This window comes from Coregonus lavaretus (assembly GCF_964263955.1).
Source record: "Coregonus lavaretus genome assembly, chromosome: 9".
Lineage (NCBI taxonomy): Eukaryota > Metazoa > Chordata > Actinopteri > Salmoniformes > Salmonidae > Coregonus > Coregonus lavaretus.
Genome location: NC_139996.1, coordinates 46,893,162 through 46,915,354, shown reverse-complemented (window position 1 = coordinate 46,915,354; position 22,193 = coordinate 46,893,162). Strand labels below are relative to the sequence as shown.

Sequence of the window (22,193 nt, the reverse complement as noted above, 5' to 3'; positions counted from 1 at the left end):
AGATCCTTCAGGTTTCGGGGCTGTCGCTGAGCAATACGGACTTTCAGCTCCCTCCAAAGATTTTCTATTGGGTTCAGGTCTGGAGACTGGCTAGGCCACTCCAGGACCTTGAGATGCTTCTTACGGAGCCACTCCTTAGTTGCCCTGGCTGTGTGTTTCGGGTCGTTGTCATGCTGGAAGACCCAGCCACGACCCATCTTCAATACTCTTACTGAGGGAAGGAGGTTGTTGGCCAAGATCTCGCAATACATGGCCCCATCCATCCTCCCCTCAATACGGTGCAGTCGTCCTGTCCCCTTTGCAGAAAAGCATCCCCAAAGAATGATGTTTCCACCTCCATGCTTCACGGTTGGGATGGTGTTCTTGGGGTTGTACTCATCCTTCTTCTTCTTCCAAACACGGCAAGTGGAGTTTAGACCAAAAAGCTATATTTTTGTCTCATCAGACCACATGACCTTCTCCCATTCGTCCTCTGAATCATCCAGATGGTCATTGGCAAACTTCAGACGGGCCTGGACATGCGCTGGCTTGAGCAGGGGGACCTTGCGTGCGCTGCAGAAATTTAATCCATGACGGCGTAGTGTGTTACTAATGGTTTTCTTTGAGACTGTTGTTCCAGCTCTCTTCAGGTCATTGACCAGATCCTGCCGTGTAGTTCTGGGCTGATCCCTCACCTTCCTCATGATCATTGATGCCCCACGAGGTGAAATCTTGCATGGAGCCCCAGACCGAGGGTGATTGACCGTCATTTTGAACTTCTTCCATTTTCTAATAATTGCGCCAACAGTTGTTGCCTTCTCACCAAGCTGCTTGCCTATTGTCCTGTAGCCAATCCCAGCCTTGTGCAAGTCTACAATTTTATCCCTGATGTCCTTACACAGCTCTCTGGTCTTGGCCATTGTGGAGAGGTTGGAGTCTGTTTGATTGAGTGTGTAGACAGGTGTCTTTTATACAGGTAACGAGTTCAAACAGGTGCAGTTAATACAGGTAATGAGTGGAGAACAGGAGGGCTTCTTAAAGAAAAACTAACAGGTCTGTGAGAGCCGGAATTCTTACTGGTTGGTAGGTGATCAAATACTTATGAAATGCAATAAAATGCAAATTAATTACTTAAAAATCATACAATGTGGTTTTCTGGATTTTTGTTTTAGATTCCGTCTCTCACAGTTGAAGTGTACCTATGATAAAAATTACAGACCTCTACATGCTTTGTAAGTAGGAAAACCTGCAAAATCGGCAGTGTATCAAATACTTGTTCTCCCCACTGTATGTAAATAAGGTATTTAAGTTTTTTATTTTTAATACATTTGCAAAGATTTCTAAAAACCTGTTTTCACATTGTCATTATGGGTTATTGTGTGTAGATTGATGAGGATTTTTATTTAATCAGTTTTACAATAAGGCTGTAACGTAACAAAATGTGGAAAAAGTGAAGAGGTCTGAATACTTCCCGAATGCACTGTAGGTATGGGATTTCCGAGACTAGCTGAGCGTCGTTCCGTAGCACATGCACAGAAAGTACGGGGTTTAGCTATTGGGAAGAGGTGTCCAGAGAGTGGTCACGCAGCCACTCTGCCAAAACAGACTAAAACATGCTCCCTTGCCACATTGAAAAGGGTTAGATTAGCAGCCACAGGTGATCATTCTGAGAAGACGATTATCTCTGGTTGTATTATTTCACTTATAATTCACTGTATCACAATTCCAGTGGGTCAGAAGTTTACATACGTAAGTTGACTGTGCATTTAAGCAGCTTGGAAAATTCCAGAAAATGATGCATGGCTTTAGAAGCTTCTGATAGGCTAATTGACATCATTTGAGTCAATTGGAGGTCAGTGCCTCTTTGCTTGACATCATGGGAAAATCAAAAGCAATCAGCCAAGACCTCAGAAAAAAGATTGTAGACCTCCACAAGTCTGGTTCATCCTTGGGAGCAATTTCCAAACGCATGAAGGTACCACGTTCAACTGTACAAACAATAGCATGGGACCACGCAGCCGTTATACCGCTCAGGAAGGAGACACGTTCTGTCTCCTAGAGATTAACGTACTTTGGTGCGAAAAGTGCAAATCAATCCCAGAATAACAGCAAAGGACCATGTGAAGATGCTGGAGGAAACAGGTACAAAAGTATCTATATCCACAGTAAAATGAGTCCTATATCGACGTAACCTGAAAGGCCGTTCAGCAAGGAAGAAGCCACTGCTCCAAAACCGCCATAAAAAAGCCAGACTACGGTTTGCAACTGCACATGGGGACAAAGATCGTACTTTTTGGAGAAATGTCCTCTGGTCTGATGAAACAAAAATAGAACTGTTTGGCCATAATGACCATTGTTATGTTTGGAGGAAAAAGGGGGAGGCTTGCAAGCCGAAAAACACCATCCCAACGGTGAAGCACGGGGGTGGCAGCATCATGCTGTGGGGGTGCTTTGCTGCAGGAGGGACTGGTGCACTTCACAAAATAGATGGCATCATGAGGAAGGAAAATGATGTGGATATATTGAAGCAACATCTCAAGACATCAGTCAGGAAGTTAAAGCTTGGTCGCAAATGGGTCTTCCAAATGGAGAATGACCCCAAGCATACTTCCAAAGTTGTGGCATAATGGCTTAAGGACAACAAAGTCAAGGTATTGGAGTGGCCATTACAAAGCCCTGACCTCAATCCTATAGAACATTTGTGGGCAGAACTGAAAAAGCGTGTGCGAGCAAGGAGGCCTACAAACCTGACTCAGTTACACCAGCTCTGTCAGGAGGAATGGGCCAAAATTCACCCAGCTTATTGTGGGAAGCATGTGGAAGGCTACCTGAAACGTTTGACCCAAGTTAAACAATTTAAAGGCAATGCTACCAAATACTATTTGACTGTATGTAAACTTCTGACCCACTGGGAATGTGATGAATGAAATAAAAGCTGAAATAAATAATTCTCTCTACTATTATTCTGACATTTCACATTCTTAAAATAAAGTGGTGATCCTAACTGACCTAAGACAGGGAATTTTTACTAGGATTAAATGTCAGGAATTGTGAAAAACAGAGTTTAAATGTATTTGGCTAAGGTGTATGTAAACTTCTGACTTCAACTGTATGTGTAAATGTACTGTACTTGGCTAATAAAGTGATTCTGATGCCCTCTGCTGGCCAGACACTGTCTGATCTTATGGTTCACACACAGAACCAGTGAAAAAGCCAAGTTTCGATTTCAGTGGAAGCCACTCCTACTGCTCAGAACAAACCGTTAAACCGGGAAACAATGTATCTCTGTGACTCTGCGGCTCAGTCTGATAGGGTGTGTTTCACCATGGCAGAAGCTATTTTAGAAGATAAGGAATTGATTACCTGTTCAATCTGTCTGGATCTACTGAAAGATCCAGTGACTACTGCCTGTGGACACAGCTACTGTATGGGTTGTATTAAAGAAAGCTGGGATGAGGATGATCAGAAAGGTGTCTACAGCTGTCCCCCAGTGCAGGCAGACCTTCACCCCAATACCTGTTATGAGGAAAATCACTCTACTGACTGAATTGGTGGAGAAACTGAAGAAGACAGGACTCCAAGCTGCTCCTCCTGATTACTGTTTTGCAGGACCTTTAGATGTGGGTGGGGTGTGACATCTGCGCTGGGAGAAACCTCAAAGCTGTCAAGTCCTGTCTGGTGTGTCTTGCCTCTTACTGTGAGACTCACCTAAAACTTCACAATGACCTCAACCAAGGGAAAAAACACAAGTTGATTGATGCCACTGGGCTACAGGAGAAGATTTGCCCTCGCCATGACAAACTGCTGGAGGTTTACTGCCGTACTGATCAGCAGTGTATCTGTCTGCTATGTGTGATGGATGATCATAAAGGCCATGATACAGTCTCAGCTGCAGAAGAAAGGACTGAGAAACAGGTCAAGATGAGAACAGTCAAATCACACAATACATCTATTTTAGCCTGGCATCCAGACCAGTGAGTGAGAATAGGTGTAAGAAGAGCGACACGTAGTTTGTTAACTAGCAAAAACAGTCTTTATATTGCCACATTTTATCTAAAGTTTTAATTTTGTTTACATAATCTGTTTAACATGTTTCATCTGATTGGTTGATATCTGGTTCTTCATACAAAACAGAATGATGAGGTTCAATTTGAAAAGGGGTCAGCCCATCAGTACAAAGCCCAACCCATTTGAGCTGACAATAGGTTTCAGACTGTTAAGCTATTGGTTGCATGCTTGATTAGTCAGATACGTTTTGGAGGGAGATGCAACTGAAATTCCAAGGGCGGGGAGAGAGCCAGAGAGGCGTGGAAATGGAGGGGGCTTGGCTTGAAGCGCTGAACATCATGACATGACATGAATGCGCTTTTGCTATTACTAGCATCATAACTTCTGAATTACATCATTATATAGTAGACATTAGAAACAAAAAATAACATTATCCGGCTCTCAAGATTTGAAAATAACGGTTCTGTTCCGGAACACTAGAGATCACATTAATTCCCGGTTCGGTTCCTTGAAAAATGACATTCTTTTCCGGTTTGAGGATCTGTTCCTTGAACCGGTTCCTTCAGAACTGAAAGTGTAGGTGGCTTCAACGTCAGACTAAAACGCTTTTTCAACATTTTGTTTACTGGGTGTTTTATGCGTATGATAATATTCTCTGCAGAAGCAGTTGGGGGGAAATCATCTGAAATCCCAGCAGAGAATCCAGGAGAGAGAGAAGGAGATGCAGGAGCTGAGACAGGCTGTGGACTCTCTGAAGGTGAGTGTTGGGACCATTTAATTACATTCAGGTAGTCTGGGGTCCTGATGAGAGCTAAGTGAATAGAGTGGTTGAAATGGATCCCCTCCTCTCTGTGTCCTAACAGCGCTCTGCACAAGCGGAATTGCTCGACAGTGAGAGGACCTTGACTGAGCTCATCCACTCCATTGAGAAAAGGCGCTCTGAGGTGAGTGTGCTGATCAGGGCCCAAGAGAAGGCGTGAGTCGCGCTAAAAGGCTACTGAAGCGACTGGAGCAGGAGGTCGCTGAACTGAGGAGGAGAGATGCTGAGCTAAAGCAGCTCTCACACACAGAAGATCACATCCATTTCCTTCAGGAGACACCTGTAACTTAAATGTCATTCACAAATTACTTTTCAATGACAAGCTCTAGAACTCTTTCACAAGTGAAATGTGATGAAATAAAATAACCATATTTTTTCTCTGTCGTAGCGTTTCCAGTCTCTCTGTGTCCCTCTTGGATCTGAGGCCATACCCAGCATCGTTGTCACGTTTAAGGATGTGAAGAAATTTGTTGCAGAACTGAAAGCGCGACTACAAGACATCTGCAAGGGGGATTGACAGAATATCCAGGAAAGGTTTGGTAGAAGGCCTATTTCAAGCTCATAAGAGATCTTTTGTATGTTTACTATTATGCCTTCTGTAGAGATGCATGCAGTATGATTTGTGGTATTTGGACTGTTGATGGCTAGGTTAGCATCGCTGAGTGATGTTGCCCTCCTGAGACTTGTTGTATAGCCTCTGTCTATAGTGGCTAAAGTTCCAAACGTTCACCCTTCTGAGCCCAAGACCAGAGAGGAGTTCTTAGAATGTGAGTAAAGCACACACACACACAATGCATGTTCACTCACTTTGCAAAAAACAGCTAGCTGGAACCATTCTGAGCGGTCAGGTGTGCCTTCTTAAAAGTTAATTTGTGGAATTTCTTTCCTTCTTAATGCATTTGAGCCAATCAGTTGTGTTGTGACAAGGTAGGGAGGTATACAGAAGATAGCCCTATTTGGTAAAAGTCCATATTATGGCAAGAACAGCTCAAATAAGCAAAGAGAAATGGCAGTCCATCATTACTTTAAGACATGAAGGTCAGTCAATACGGAACATTTCAAGAACTTTGAAAGTTTCTTCAAGTGCAGTCGCAAAAACCATCAAGTGCTATGATGAAACTGGCTCTCTTGAGGACCGCCACAGCAATGGAAGACCCAGAGTTACCTCTGCTGCAGAAGATAAGTTCATTAGAGTTACCAGCCTCAGAAATTGCAGCCCAAATAAATGTTTCACAGAGTTCAAGTAACAGACACATCTCAACATCAACTGTTCAGAGGAGACTATGTGAATCAGGCCTTCATGGTCGAATTGCTGCAAAGAAACCACTACTATAGGACACCAATAATAATAAGAGACTTGCTTGGGCCAAGAAACACAAGCAATGGACATTAGGTCTGGAGTAATTTGGTCTGGAGTCCAAATTGGAGATTTTTGGTTCCAACCGCTGTGTCTTTGTGAGACGCGGTGTGGGTGAACGGATGATCTCTGCATGTGTAGTTCCCACCGTAAAGCATGGAGGAGGAGGTGTTATGGTGAGGGGGTGCTTTGCTGGTGACACTGTCTGTGCTTTATTTAGAATTCAACGCACACTTAACCAGCATGGCTACCACAGCATTCTGCAGTGATACGCCATCCCATCTGGTTATGGCTTAGTGGGACTATCATTTGTTTTTCAACAGGACAATGACCCAACACACCTCCAGGCTGTGTAAGGGCTATTCTACCAAGAAAGAGAGCGATGGAGTGCTGCATCAGATGACCTGGCCTCCACAATCCCCCGACCTCAACCCTATTGAGATGGTTTGGGATGAGTCAGACGGCAGAGTGAAGGAAAAGCAGCCAACAAGTGCTCAGCATATGTGGGAACTCCTTCAAAACTGTTGGAAAAGCATTCCAGGTGAAGCTGGTTGAGAGAATGCCAAGAGTGTGCAGAGCTGTCATTAAGGCAAAGGGTGGCTATTTGAAGAATCTCAAATACAAAATATATTTTGATTTGTTTAACACTTTGTTGGTTACTACATGATTCCATATGTGTTATTTCATAGTTTTGATGTCTTCACTATTATTCTACAATGTAGAAAATAGTAAAAATAAATAGAAATCCTTGAATGAGTATGTGTGTCCAAACTTTTGACTGGTACTGTATATATACAGTGGGGAAAAAAAGTATTTAGTCAGCCACCAATTGTGCAAGTTCTCCCACTTAAAAAGATGAGAGAGGCCTGTAATTTTCATCATAGGTACACGTCAACTATGACAGACAAAATGAGGAAAAAAAATCCAGAAAATCACATTGTAGGATTTTTAATGAATTTATTGGCATATGATGGTGGAAAATAAGTATTTGGTCAATAACAAAAGTTTCTCAATACTTTGTTATATACCCTTTGTTGGCAATGACACAGGTCAAACGTTTTCTGTAAGTCTTCACAAGGTTTTCACACACTGTTGCTGGTATTTTGGCCCATTCCTCCATGCAGATCTCCTCTAGAGCAGTGATGTTTTGGGGCTGTCGCTGGCCAACACAGACTTTCAACTCCCTCCAAAGATTTTCTATGGGGTTGAGATCTGGAGACTGGCTAGGCCACTCCAGGACCTTGAAATGCTTCTTACGAAGCCACTCCTTCGTTGCCCGGGCGGTGTGTTTGGGATCATTGTCATGCTGAAAGACCCAGCCACGTTTCATCTTCAATGCCCTTGCTGATGGAAGGAGGGTTTCACTCAAAATCTCACGATACATGGCCCCATTCATTCTTTCCTTTACACGGATCAGTCGTCCTGGTCCCTTTGCAGAAAAACAGCCCCAAAGCATGATGTTTCCAACCCCATGCTTCACAGTAGGTATGGTGTTCTTTGGATGCAACTCAACATTCTTTGTCCTCCAAACATGACGAGTTGAGTTTTTACCAAAAAGTTATATTTTGGTTTCATTTGACCATATGACATTCTCCCAATCCTCTTCTGGATCATCCAAATGCACTTCAGACGGGCCTGGACATGTACTGGCTTAAGCAGGGGGACACGTCTCGCACTGCAGGATTTGAGTCCCTGGCGGCGTAGTGTGTTACTGATGGTTGGCTTTGTTACTTTGGTCCCAGCTCTCTGCAGGTCATTCACTAGGTCCCCCGTGTGGTTCTGGGATTTTTGCTCACCGTTCTTGTGATCATTTTGACCCCACGGGGTGAGATCTTGCGTGGAGCCCCAGATCGAGGGAGATTATCAGTGGTCTTGTATGTCTTCCATTTCCTAATAATTACTCCCACAGTTGATTTCTTCAAACCAAGCTGCTTACCTATTGCAGATTCAGTCTTCCCAGCCTGGTGCAGGTCTACAATTTTGTTTTTGTGTCCTTTGACAGCTCTTTGGTCTTGGCCATTGTGAAGTTTGGAGTGTGACTGTTTGAGGTTGTGGACAGGTGTATTTTATACTGATAACAAGTTCAAAGAGGTGCCATTAATACAGGTAACGAGTGGAGGACAGAGGAGCCTCTGAAAGAAGAAGTTACAGGTCTGTGAGAGCCAGAAATATTGCTTGTTTGTAGGTGACCAAATACTTATTTCCCACCATAATTTGCAAATAAATTCATAAAAAATCCTACAATGTGATTTTCTGGATTTTTTTTCCTCAATTTGTCTGTCATAGTTGACGTGTACCTATGATGAAAATTACAGGCCTCTCTCATCTTTTTAAGTGGGAGAACTTGCACAATTGGTGGCTGACTAAATAATCTTTTCCCCACTGTATATATATATATATATATACATATATATATATACACTGCTCAAAAAAATAAAGGGAACACTTAAACAACACATCCTAGATCTGAATGAATGAAATAATATTTTTAAATACTTTTTCTTTACATAGTTGAATGTGCTGACAACAAAATCACACAAAAATTATCAATGGAAATCAAATGTATCAACCCATGGAGGTCTGGATTTGGAGTCACCCTCAAAATTAAAGTGGAAAACCACACTACAGGCTGATCCAACTTTGATGTAATGTCCTTAAAACAAGTCAAAATGAGGCTCAGTAGTGTGTGTGGCCTCCACGTGCCTGTATGACCTCCCTACAACGCCTGGGCATGCTCCTGATGAGGTGGCGGATGGTCTCCTGAGGGATCTCCTCCCAGACCTGGACTAAAGCATCCGCCAACTCCTGGACAGTCTGTGGTGCAACGTGGCGTTGGTGGATGGAGCGAGACATGATGTCCCAGATGTGCTCAATTGGATTCAGGTCTGGGGAACGGGCGGGCCAGTCCATAGCATCAATGCCTTCCTCTTGCAGGAACTGCTGACACACTCCAGCCACATGAGGTCTAGCATTGTCTTGCATTAGGAGGAACCCAGGGCCAACCGCACCAGCATATGGTTTCACAAGGGGTCTGAGGATCTCATCTCGGTACCTAATGGCAGTCAGGCTACCTCTGGCGAGCACATGGCCCCCCAAAGAAATGCCACCCCACATCATGACTGACCCACCGCCAAACCGGTCATGCTGGAGGATGTTGCAGGCAGCAGAACATTCTCCACGGCGTCTCCAGACTCTGTCACGTCTGTCACGTGCTCAGTGTGAACCTGCTTTCATCTGTGAAGAGTACAGGGTGCCAGTGGCGAATTTGCCAATCTTGGTGTTCTCTGGCAAATGCCAAACGTCCTGCACGGTGTTGGGCTGTAAGCACAACCCCCACCTGTGGACGTCGGGCCCTCATACCACCCTCATGGAGTCTGTTTCTGACCGTTTGAGCTGACACATGCACATTTGTGGCCTGCTTGAGGTCATTTTGCAGGGCTCTGGCAGTGCTCCTCCTGCTCCTCCTTGCACAAAGGCGGAAGTAGCGGTCCTGCTGCTGGGTTGTTGCCCTCCTACGGCCTCCTCCACGTCTCCTGATGTACTGGCCTGTCTCCTAGTAGCGCCTCCATGCTCTGGACACTACGCTGACAGACACAGCAAACCTTCTTGCCACAGCTCGCATTGATGTGCCATCCTGGATGAGCTGCACTACCTGAGCCACTTGTGTGGGTTGTAGACTCCGTCTCATGCTACCACTAGAGTGAAAGCACCGCCAGCATTCAAAAGTGACCAAAACATCAGCCAGGAAGCATAGGAACTGAGAAGTTCAGAACCACTTCTTTATTGGGGGTGTCTTGCTAATTGCCTATAATTTCCACCTGTTGTCTATTCCATTTGCACAACAGCATGTGAAATGTATTGTCAATCAGTGTTGCTTCCTAAGTGGACAGTTTGATTTCACAGAAGTGTGATTGACTTGGAGTTACATTGTGTTGTTTAAGTGTTCCCTTTATTTTTTTGAGCAGTGTATATATATAAAAATATAAGTGCAATATGTAAAGTGTGGTCCCATGTTTCATGAGCTGAAATAAAATGTTCCAGAAATGTTCCATTCGCACAAAAAGCTTATTTCTCTAAAATGTTGTGCGCACATTTTTTGCATCCCTCTTAGTGAGATGATAATTTCTCCTTTGCCAAGATAATCCTTCCAGGTGTGGCATACCAAGAAGCTGATTAAACAGCATGATCATTACCCAGGTGCACCTTGTGCTGGGGACAATAAAAGGCCACTTTAAAATGTGCAGTTTTGTCACACAACACAAAGCCACAAATGTCCCAACTTTTGAGGGAGTGTTCAATTGTCATGCTGACTGCAGGAATGTCTACCAGAGCTTTTGCCAGATAATTGAATGTTAATTTCTCTACTATAAGCCGCCTCTAACATCATTTTAGAGAATTTGGTAGTACATCCAACCGTCCTCACAACCGCAGACCACTTGTATGGCATTGTGTGGGCGAGCGGTTTGCTGATGTCAACGTTGTGAACAGAGTGCCCCATGGTGGCGGTGGGGTTATGGTATGGGCAGGCATAAGCTACGGACAACAAACAAAATTGCATTTTATCGACAGCTATTTGTATGCACAGAGATACTGTGACGAGATCCTGAGGCCCATTGTCGTGCCATTCATCCACTGCCATCACCTCATGTTTCAGCATGATAATGCATGGCCCCTTGTCGCAAGAATCTGTACTCAATTCCTGGGAGCTGAAAATGTCCCAGTTCTTCCATGGCCTGCATACTCACCAGACATGTCGCCCATTGAGCACGTTTGGGATGCTCTGGATCGACGTGTACGACAGCATGTTCCATTTTCCGCCAATATCCAGCAACTTCACACTGCCATTGAAGAGGAGTGGGACAACATTCCACAGGCCACAATTAACAGCCTCTATGTGAAGGAGATGTCATGCTGCATGAGGCAAATGGTGGTCACATCAGGTACTGACTGGTTTTCTGATCCACGCCCCTACCTTTTTTTTGTAAAGGTAGAGTATCTGTGACCAACAGATACATATCTTGGAATAGTATAGGAGATTGTGTGTGTGCTCTATTCATTATATTTCCATCTTCAACATGCAGTTCCAGATACAGCCCTGCCATTAGTTGAAGGCAGCCAATCCAATAGTTTCAGAAAAGTAGTCACTTCCTGAGATCTGTATTCAAATATTTTGAAAAAGTAGTTGCTTTCTCAGATCTTTATTCAAATAGTTGTAGTCACCTCCAAAGCAACCATTTGTTCCCCCAGAAATTGTTTTACTTTCCACAAAGCATAGTTAAAACTATAGTTCAGAAAGAAAACATAATGTAGAAATATGTTTAACCGTTTATTAAGCAATGAATAGCGCAATGAATAATGCAAGTATTGGTGATATAAGCTCTGTTCCTTCAGGATATCTCACTGCCCAAGCAAAGCATCAATATAAAATAGCCTACAGGCAGTGAGCACGGTAAGCTATACCAATCCCCCCGGCAGGAACACAGAACCTAACAGGTGGAGGCTGGGGTGGTGGTGGGAGTAAGAAGCCAGCACATAGTAGCAGTAGCAGCAAGCGGCAGCAGGATGAGTGAGCTGACCCGGTCAGCTTAAATAGACCGCCAATAAGGTAGGCTTGATTATTACCAGCCTCTAATTGATGCCAGTTCAGCTCATGCGTCAGCCTGAGGCGGGGCACTGTTTCCTTAAAGTATAATTGTTAGAAAGTACTAATGTTGCTATCCCCACTACAAAACAAACAAAAAATACTTGAATACATGTAATTTTGTCCTTGAAACATTAACTGAAATACTATAGGATTCTATTCGTGCCTATGGATGACTGCTTCTTCTGAGGAGTGCCAGTATGGCCGACAGGTCGCTTCAAAGCCTCTCATTGGCCAATACATAGTGTTACCAATCTAGGGTTTATATACATAATTGGTACTGACTTATATCACTTAGCAAACATAATATGATGGATGGACCACATTCAGAAGCTAACCAAATGCATCAAATAATATTTGGTAAGTACAACTATAAAGCTTGGGTAAATGTAGCTCTCTACATTAATATGGCAACACCATTACTTTTGTACAAATGAGCATGCACATGTTAGCATATTAGCGTGCTAGCGGTACAAACACCAAACAAACCACTGTCACTGCTGTTGCAAGAGAAAACACCAGGATGTATGGTCCATATTTAATAGCAAGAGCGGCATGCATGAAGGTGAAAACCAAACAGTAGCATGAATATGTTAGCATAGCAAACATTATTCAAACACTAGGCCTACTCACAGTTTAGTGGATGCACTTATCAACTTGACTAGGCCTAGGCCATCTCTTCTACTGTATGCCCATTTCCAGCTCTTAAAAAAAAAAAAAACTCACCTAACGCCCAAGGGAAGAGCGCCAAGAAGGTGATTGGCAAACATATGGGAGCAGAGATTGGTTGACTGGCTTGTCAATAAAATAGCCTTAAAGGCACAGGGTCTTTTTGTTTTTACACTATTTTGTCCTCATCCTAGACTGCTGCCCGCTGACAATGGATCCCAACACAGCAAATCAACTCCTGTGTCTGTCTGAGAGGAACAGAAAGGTGACCAGGAGTCATAAGATCCAGCCCTATCCCAACCATGAACATAGATTTAGCCACTGGAAACAGGTGTTGTGTAGAGAGGGTGTAGTGTATTAAGATTATGTCTTTGTTAAATGTTTTTATGAAGAAATGGAATGTTGTTTATGTTAGTATCAAGAGGGAATGTTTTTAGTGTAACGCCGCATACAACAGACAGGAAGTGTGTTGTGGACAGGAGAGACTGGTGATTGGCCAGAAGAGGGAGCATCATTGTTTATAAATAGGGGGGAAAACGAAGGAGAGGGCAGAACGAGCAGCCATTCTGAGGCGTCGCTCTCCGGGTGTCATGTCACCTGTCACTTATGCTGGAAGCTTGTGATCTGAATAAACTTATGATCAGGGATTCAGTATGAGCAGACTCCTTTGTTTATCAGCAATAATTGCCACCACTCACTCGATACGACAAGGGTTTCTAGAGAGTGTCTGGAGCCTGCTACTGGGAGGTAGAGTGGACCGGGGTGGAGGTTGATGTAGCTGTAGCTGTCTCATATAAAGGGATCAGCAGGAGAGGAAGTGATTATGAGTGTTGGTTTGGAGCTAATGCCAAGTCCTGGAGGTTGTACTGCTCTGCATCTAGATGCTGTTTCCACCATAATGGTAAAGAGACTTATATCCCTGCCATCTGCTCAGACTCCAGAGTTGGAGTGTACCTGGACCACGAGGCAGGAATTCTGTCCTTTTACAGCGTGACCGTCTCAGACACCATGACCCTCCTTCACAGAGTCAAGACCACATTCACTCAGCCCCTTTACCCTGGGTTTGGGGTTGGTTCATCTGTGAGGATACTGACACCATTTTGAGTAGTAACTAACTTAATATGTACTGTGTAAAATATGAACCTAGATTACACTGTACTTGCCTATGGAAGAACTGTGCACATAGAAAAGTATTAGGAACACATTGTAAAGTGGGGCGGTTATTTTTGTACTTTTTAAAAATATTTTTTGAAAACTTTGAAAAAACCTTGCTGATTGACATCAATCATTCTCCCAATGTACAGCAAACAATAAGTTCAACTGCTGTACAACATATTCAATGCCAACCAATGTGTTTAGACTTTGCGATGTAAGTAGGGTACCGTACTGGTCACCTTGTACTTTACTGCCAAAACAAACCGTAACTCTGCCTTATCATATTGTAATCATGGCATGTATGTATACTATGCACTATTCTACTATGTTAGTTCATTAAACGTGAGACAATGATTTGTTGGGAGTTGTCTGTCTCTATTCTGTCCAGTGACATCACTTCCACCCTCTTCTGGCCAGACCTGGTACCTTTGTGCCTGACATCACAGAACCACTACTACACCTCAGCACAAACAGGAGAAGGAAACTCTTCTGTTACTGTCCAACTAGTTCATAGAACCAAGGCTTTGTTTCTACCCAGATTATTTGTTTTCCAATGTGATGATCCGTTACTACACTGTAGCTTTATAGAATGCTCCTCATACAAGTGCCCATAAATCATACTCCTAACTGAAACAACAATCTCACTAATGGTGGAAGGCGCCATCATTAGCACCCTTGGAAATATGTTAATGTACCCCCGTTACTAAAGTTTTTTTTTTTTACAGGTCTAAATTGCCCCTGAGCCCGAGACTAAAGATGAGTTCGGCTTATATCAGTAAATGTTTATTTTTCAATCAATGTTGTCTCCATCACTGGCAGAGCAAAACTAGACACAGCAATCACTATTTATCCATAATAACAACGCAACATGAATGTACTGAAAATAGTTCACTTTTATGAGTTAATTCCTGTAGAATATGACGTCAAAATAAAATACATAATTAAGGCATTGGAAAGGCTTTATTGTTGACTTGACACAACTCATAAGCTATTTACAGTAACGGTATATACATTTTGACAAATAGATGGCACATAATACACACACATATTTCAGTTGGAACATAAAGGGTTGTGTACACACAAACAAATCTATGAGCATCTAAACTTAGGGTATAAACCAACTCAATGGAAATAACACACATAAATAATACAAGTGTAACGCCAGCGCTACAGGGCACAAAGGAAGTGTAGAAATTCCACAAAGACCGTTTCTATGGAGGCGGTTGTGAGGGAGTGTTCCATGGTGTCGTAGAATCACAGGCAGGTCTTGTACTGCAGGAGTTTCTCTGCCAGAAGGCTGCTTCCTACTCCTCTACACTGCACCACACTCAGGTCTAGGTACCTGGGGCACATGGGGGAGGAAAGACTCTTAGCGTGCATCTGTCTCAATACTGTCATCTGTTTCATCAACACAGACTATATTGATACTTTTTCCAGGTCACGTCAAGGAAATTCTCAAATTTGTATCACTGAAAATCTTGAATGCCAAGATTGAAAGAACTCTAATGGCTTCCTCTCCTCCTCATCTCGTTTGCAATGACTAGATTGATACCCGTTTAAAATAGATGGTACATGGGGTCAAAGGAACTCTCAAATTTGACTATTAGACTGCTGAAGAGAGGTTCTCATATTGTACCTGTAAGATATCCACCAGAGTATTTCTGGCCATTAATGTGGCCAAGAAGAAGAAGAAAAAACGCTCCAGATTCCCTTCATGCAGTGTGTTTGGGTAGAAGTTACCTGAAGTTGGACAGGAGAACAGTGCTTTCATTGGCCATAGAACTGAATCACCATAATGCAGACAGACCCCTATCAACATTAGCAACGGTCGTCAAAATGGATAAAAGGTCCAAAATACAGGTCTGATGAATGTAACAGGTGCATAATGGAGTAAGATCCTCAACAATTTTTTATTTAAAAAAATCCATCAAATATTGACTGTATTATAGCAAATAAACAATTGTATAATGAGAGACAGAAAATCAATGGAATTCAGACATTTTGGTGGGACTTCAGGTATTCAATTGAATGTCAAATATAAAAAAAATGTATCCTTTAAAATGATACATGCCAACGTTTTTAAACCACATATGGCCATTTTATATGTTCTGTTAATACATTGATAGAATGATAACGTTTGAAAATAGCAACTAATTTGCATATACATATGGGCATAATTTAATAAATTAGCATGGCATTACTCTCTATCCAACCAGCTCATTTTAAGGTACCCCCCACAATCTCCCATCAACTTTCACCATGGGCTCCTTTGAGTGGTAAGGCGAAAGCAACCGACTATAGACGAAAGGCAAGGAGTGAAATCGGGGGAGGTGCATCTGAGACAGCTGAAGGTTGGACACTGATGTGGTTTTCCAACAGTAAGGCTCAGTGCAACATGACATTGTTTATAAAAGTTTTTCTTTGTAACTTATTTTAATTTTATTTAACCTTTATTTAAATAATGTCGAAATAAACATGTCTCCAACCCCCACTCACAAACGGTAAAGATACAGTGTCTTCAGAAAGTATTCTCACGCCTTGACTTTTTCCACATTTTGTTGTGTAACAGCCTGAATTTAAAAAGGATTACATTGATATTTTGTATCACTGCTCTACACACAATACCCCATAATGTCAAAGTGGAATTATGTTTTAAGAAATGTAAAAAAATACATATTGAAAAGCTGAAATGTCAATAAGTATTCAACCCATTTGTTATGGCAAGTCTAAATAAGTTCAGGAGTAAAAATGTGCATAACAAGTCACATAATAAGTTGCATGGGCTCACTCTGTATGCAATAATACTGTTTAACTACCCCATCGCCGTACCCCACACATACAATTATCTGTAAGGTCCCTCAGTCAAGCAGTGAATTTCAAGTACAGATTCAACCACAAAGACCAGGGAGGTTTTTCAATGGTTCGCAAAGAAGAGCACCTATTGGTAGATGGATAAAAAACAAACAGACATTGAATATCCCTTTGAGCATGATGCAGTTATTAATTACACTTTGGATTACACGAAGTTACTACTAAGATACAGGTGTCCTTCCTAACTCAGTTGCCGGAGAGGAAGGAAACTGCTCAGAGATTTCACCATAAGGCCAATGGTGATTTTAAATCAGTTTCAGAGTTTAATGGCTGTGACAGGAGATAACTGAGGATGGATCAACAACATTGTAGTTACTCCACAATACTAACATAAATGACAGAGTGAAAAGAAGGAAGCCTGTATAGAATAAAAATATTCCAAAACATGGATCCTGTTTGCAATAAGGCACTAAAGTAATACTGCAAAGAAAATCACTTTTTATCCTGAATACAAAGAGTATGGGTGGCAGGTAGCCAGCCTTTTTTATTTTATTTTATTTATTTCACCTTTATTTAACCAGGTAAGCCAGTTGAGAACAAGTTCTCATTTACAACTGCGACCTGGCCAAGATAAAGCAAAGCAGTGCGATAAAAACAACAACAACACAGAGTTACACATGGGTTAAAACAAAACATACAGTCAATAACACAATTGAAAATATATATACAGTGTGTGCAAATGTAGCAAGTTATGGAGGTAAGGCAATAAATAGGCCATAGTGCAAAATAATTACAATTAGTATTAACACTGGAGTGATAGATGTGCAAATAGAGATACTGGGGTGCAAATGAGCAAAATAAATAACAATATGGGGATGAGGTAGTTGGGTGGGCTAATTACAGATGGGCTGTGTACAGGTGCAGTGATCGGTAAACTGCTCTGACAACTGATGCTTAAAGTTAGTGAGGGAGATAAGAGTCTCCAGCTTCAGAGGCTGAGCTGGTGGCCGGGGTAGGGGTAGCCAGGTGGAAAGCATGGCCAGCCATAGCAAAATGCTTATTGAAATTCTCGATTATCGTAGATTTATCGGTGGTGATAGTGTTTCCTAGCCTCAGTGCAGTGGGCAGCTGGGAGGAGGTTCTTTTATTCTCCATGGACTTTACAGTGTCCCAAAACTTTTTGGAGTTATTGCTACAGGATGCAAATTTCTGTTTGAAAAAGCTAGCCTTTGCTTTCCTAACTGATTGTGTATATTGGTTCCTGACTGCCCTGAAAAGTTGCATATCGCGGGGGCTGTTCGATGCTAATGCAGTACGCCACAGGATGTTTTTGTGCTGGTCAAGGGCAGTCAAGTCTGGGGTGAACCAGGGGCTATATCTGTTCTTAGTTCAGAATTTCTTGAATGGGGCATGCTTATTTAAGATGGAGAGGAAAGCACTTTTAAAGAACAACCAGGCATCCTCTACTGATGGAATGAGGTCAATATCCATCCAGGATACCCGGACCAGGTCAATTAGAAAGGCTGTTTTAGGGAGCGTTTGACAGTGATGAGGGGTGGTCGTTTGACCGCGGACCCATTACAGACGCAGGCAATGAGGCAGTGATCGCTGAGATCCTGGTTGAAGACAGCGGAAGTGTATTTAGAGGGTAAATTGGTCAGGATGATATCTATGAGGGTGCCCATGTTTACGGATTTAGGGTTGTACCTGGTAGGTTCCTTGATAATTTGTGTGAGATTGAGGGCATCTAGTTTAGATTGTAGGATGGCCGGGGTGTTAAGCATATCCCCGTTTAGGTCACCAAGCAATACGAACTCTGAGGATAGATGGGAGACAATCCATTTACATATGGTGTCCAGGGCACAGCTGTGGGCTGAGGGGGGTCTGTAGCAAGCGGCAACAGTAATAGACTTACAGTTGGGAAAAAATGTATTTAGTCAGCCACCAATTGTGCAAGTTCTCCCACTTAAAAAGATGAGAGAGGCCTGTAATTTTCATCATAGGTACACGTCAACTATGACAGACAAAATGAGGAAAAAAATCCAGAAAATCACATTGTAGGATTTTTAATGAATTATGGTGGAAAATAAGTATTTGGTCAATAACAAAAGTTTCTCAATACTTTGTTATATACCCTTTGTTGGCAATGACACAGGTCAAACGTTTTCTGTAAGTCTTCACAAGGTTTTCACACACTGTTGCTGGTATTTTGGCCCATTCCTCCATGCAGATCTCCTCTAGAGCAGTGGGTGTGATCATTCTACAGTGGTCCCTGCAGTGTATGCTCAAACCGGTGTGATTAGAACACTTCATTAGGGTGTCAAGTTACAATTTACATAACAGTTAGCATTTGCGCTAGCCACACTGTTTTTTTTTTTACATAAACAGTTTGTACAAACATAGTCTTTACAACTTATGTCCACAACGTGAGCTGTTTATTTGTGGATGCAGATGTTCAGACATTGAAGTAGCAACAGCATGACACAATTCTCAATCTATCCAAATCTGAAAATATAGGCTACATTAGTCCTAGCCTAACTGAGGAAAGAGTGAGCTAACACAAGCGGTCATATGCTAACTCTTGGCTGACAGAAACCATAATATGAATTAGCTAATAGCAATTACTATTTACGATTTATCACATGACGGGTGAGCTCACCAGTGATTGAAATAACGCCACCATGTTTGTTTTTCCACGTCAACCAAAGATAATACGAGGTAACAAGACGAGTTGGGTCTGTTTGCAGTATGCGTGCTGAAGGCGAAGGGGGTGTGTCGTCTACCATCATTCACTTCCCGTCATTCACTTCCGGATGTTTACTCGAAAAACAAGTGGTCTGACAGACGTTTACGTGACACCCAAAATGCATTGAATGATGTCAACAAACATGGCTCCACACATAGCTGGCAATTAGCGTAGCATTAGCTCATCATAATCAGTACAACCTTCAAAAAAGTATTTTACATACATCATGTGTCCATTATCTATGCAAGAATGGGAATGCATGATTTGTCACCAATACTTGAAAACATGAATAAAAATAAATAAATGATTACAAACCATTTTCTGATAGTGATTTATTGATACAAGTGGCGCGTGCCGGTGTTATGATACTGATGATCTATCGACACAGATGTATTCTTTTTTTATGTTTCTACTGTTGTGGCTAGATGGAGTACTTAGGCCTACAACAGCTCTATCTAATGATCGTGTTGGTGACAACAGTTGTTGACAACTGTAGCATTGTAGCTAAGCTTAACCCTTAGCTTAACGCCTTCTGGATGATAGCGGGGTGAACAGGCAGTGGCTCGGGTGGTTGATGTCCTTGAGGATCTTTTTGGCCTTCCTGTGACATCGGGTGCTGTATGTGTCTTGGAGGGCGGGTAGTTTGCCCCCGGTAATGCGTTCGGCAGACCGCACCACCCTCTGGAGAGCCCTGCGGTTGTGGGCGGTGCATTTGCCGTACCAGGCGGTGATACAGCCCGACAGGATGCTCTCAATTGTGCATCTGTAAAAGTTTGTGAGGGTTTTAGGTGCCAAGCCAAATTTCTTCAGCCTCCTGAGGTTGAAGAGGCTCTGTTGTGCCTTCTTCACCACACTGTCTGCGTGGGTGGACCATTTCAGTTTGTCGGTGATGTGTACGCCAAGGAACTTGAAGCTTTCCACCTTCTCCACTGTGGTCCCGTCAATGTGGATAGGGGGGTGCACTATGAAAGTGAGGAATCAGATTCTGACAGTGAGGAGCTGCCCACCAACCTCATGGCCATTGAGAACCCTGAGTATGAGGTCCCCTTGCCCACCAACAAAGTCCCAGGTTCCTATGAAGACATGGGAGGCAGACCAACAGCGGGTGAAATACAGGAGGTCTGAGGTAGCTGGAAGGTCACCAGCCAGTTCACCCCTCCTGTTGGCTTTGATGAATCCCAGTCTGGAGTGCAAAGCCCCTTGCCATTTCCCTCTGAGGCAGAAGGTTTCAAGAGGTTTCTGACAGAAGAGCTAATGGGAACTAGTTTCTGACAGAAGAGCTAATGGGAACTAGTGGAGGAGACCAATTGCTATGCCTTGAAGCTACAGGACAAGAGAGAGCCACAGGGAAGGTGGACCATCTGACGGGAGAGGGAAAGATCAAAACAGACTGTGTGCTTGACTACACTGTAAACCCTAAGGCATTTTTAACTCAAATATTTTTAGTAAGTTGTACTAAAAGTCAATGAAAAGTCATGATTACTTAAAATGTTTATGTGGTTCTGACTCAAAACTAAATCACACCAACAATAAAAAAAAAATAATATGACACCAAATGAACTTTTTTCCCAGCATGCTCTACTGCAGGTTGATTTTTGGGAATCGCTTTTAATATCTGTTTTTTTGCATGTACATTGAGTGAGTGATTGATTGATTAAATGTTATGCTACACAAAGATAAATATATGTTTTTTAAATTAATCCAACCATTGAATTTCTGCACCCGTTACTGAAATGGTTGTTCCAGTTTAAACGGTTTAGGTCGTTTCCTCACACTGTTCTTACCCCTGGCAGTTATTATGAATGCAGGTAAATACACTGCTCAAAAAAATAAAGGGAACACTTAAACAACACATCCTAGATCTGAATGAATGAAATAATCTTATGAAATACTTTTTTCTTTACATAGTTGAATGTGCTGACAACAAAATCACACAAAAATTGTCAATGGAAATCAAATTTATCAACCCATGGAGGTCTGGATTTGGAGTCACCCTCATAATTAAAGTGGAAAACCACACTAAAGGCTGATCCAACTTTGATGTAATGTCCTTAAAACAAGTTAAAATGAGGCTCAGTAGTGTGTGTGGCCTCCACGTGCCTGTATGACCTCCCTACAACGCCTGGGCATGCTCCTGATGAGGTGGCGGATGGTCTCCTGAGGGATCTCCTCCCAGACCTGGACTAAAGCATCCGCCAACTCCTGGACAGTCTGTGGTGCAACGTGGCGTTGGTGGATGGAGCGAGACATGATGTCCCAGATGTGCTCAATTGGATTCAGGTCTGGGGAACGGGCGGGCCAGTCCATAGCATCAAAGCCTTCCTCTTGCAGGAACTGCTGACACACTCCAGCCACATGAGGTCTAGCATTGTATTGCATTAGGAGGAACCCAGGGCCAACCGCACCAGCATATGGTCTCACAAGGGGTCTGAGGAGCTCATCTCGGTACCTAATGGCAGTCAGGCTACCTCTGGCGAGCACATGGAGGGCTGTGCGGCCCCCCAATGAAATGTCACCCCACACCATGACTGACCCACCGCCAAACCGGTCATGCTGGAGGATGTTGCAGGCAGCAGAACGTTCTCCATGGCGTCTCCAGACTCTGTCACGTCTGTCACGTGTACTCAGTGTGAATCTGCTTTCATCTGTGAAGAGCACAGGGCGCCAGTGGGGAATTTGCCAATCTTGGTGTTCTCTGGCAAATGCCAAACGTCCTGCACGGTGTTGGGCTGTAAGCACAACCCCCACCTGTGGACGTCGGGCCCTCATACCACCCTCATGGAGTCTGTTTCTGACCGTTTGAGCAGACACATGCACATTTGTGGCCTGCTGGAGGTCATTTTGCAGGGCTCTGGCAGTGCTCCTCCTGCTCCTCCTTGCACAAAGGCGGAGGTAGCAATCCTGCTGCTGGGTTGTTGCCCTCCTATGGCCTCCTCCACATCTCCTGATGTACTGGCCTGTCTCCTGGTAGCGTCTCCATGCTCTGGACACTACGCTGACAGACACA

General features: G+C 43.1%; 1 pseudogene across 1 annotated transcript; it reads left to right on the top strand.

The window, feature by feature from the left end:
* Nucleotides 1–3,304: 3,304 nt before the first annotated feature.
* Nucleotides 3,305–13,898, top strand: LOC311135377 (tripartite motif-containing protein 16-like; annotated as a pseudogene). Its single transcript has 7 exons — nucleotides 3,305–3,894; nucleotides 4,649–4,744; nucleotides 4,851–5,080; nucleotides 5,196–5,341; nucleotides 5,515–5,574; nucleotides 12,669–12,823; nucleotides 13,195–13,898. The product of its transcript is annotated as a tripartite motif-containing protein 16-like (transcript).
* Nucleotides 13,899–22,193: the final 8,295 nt, after the last annotated feature.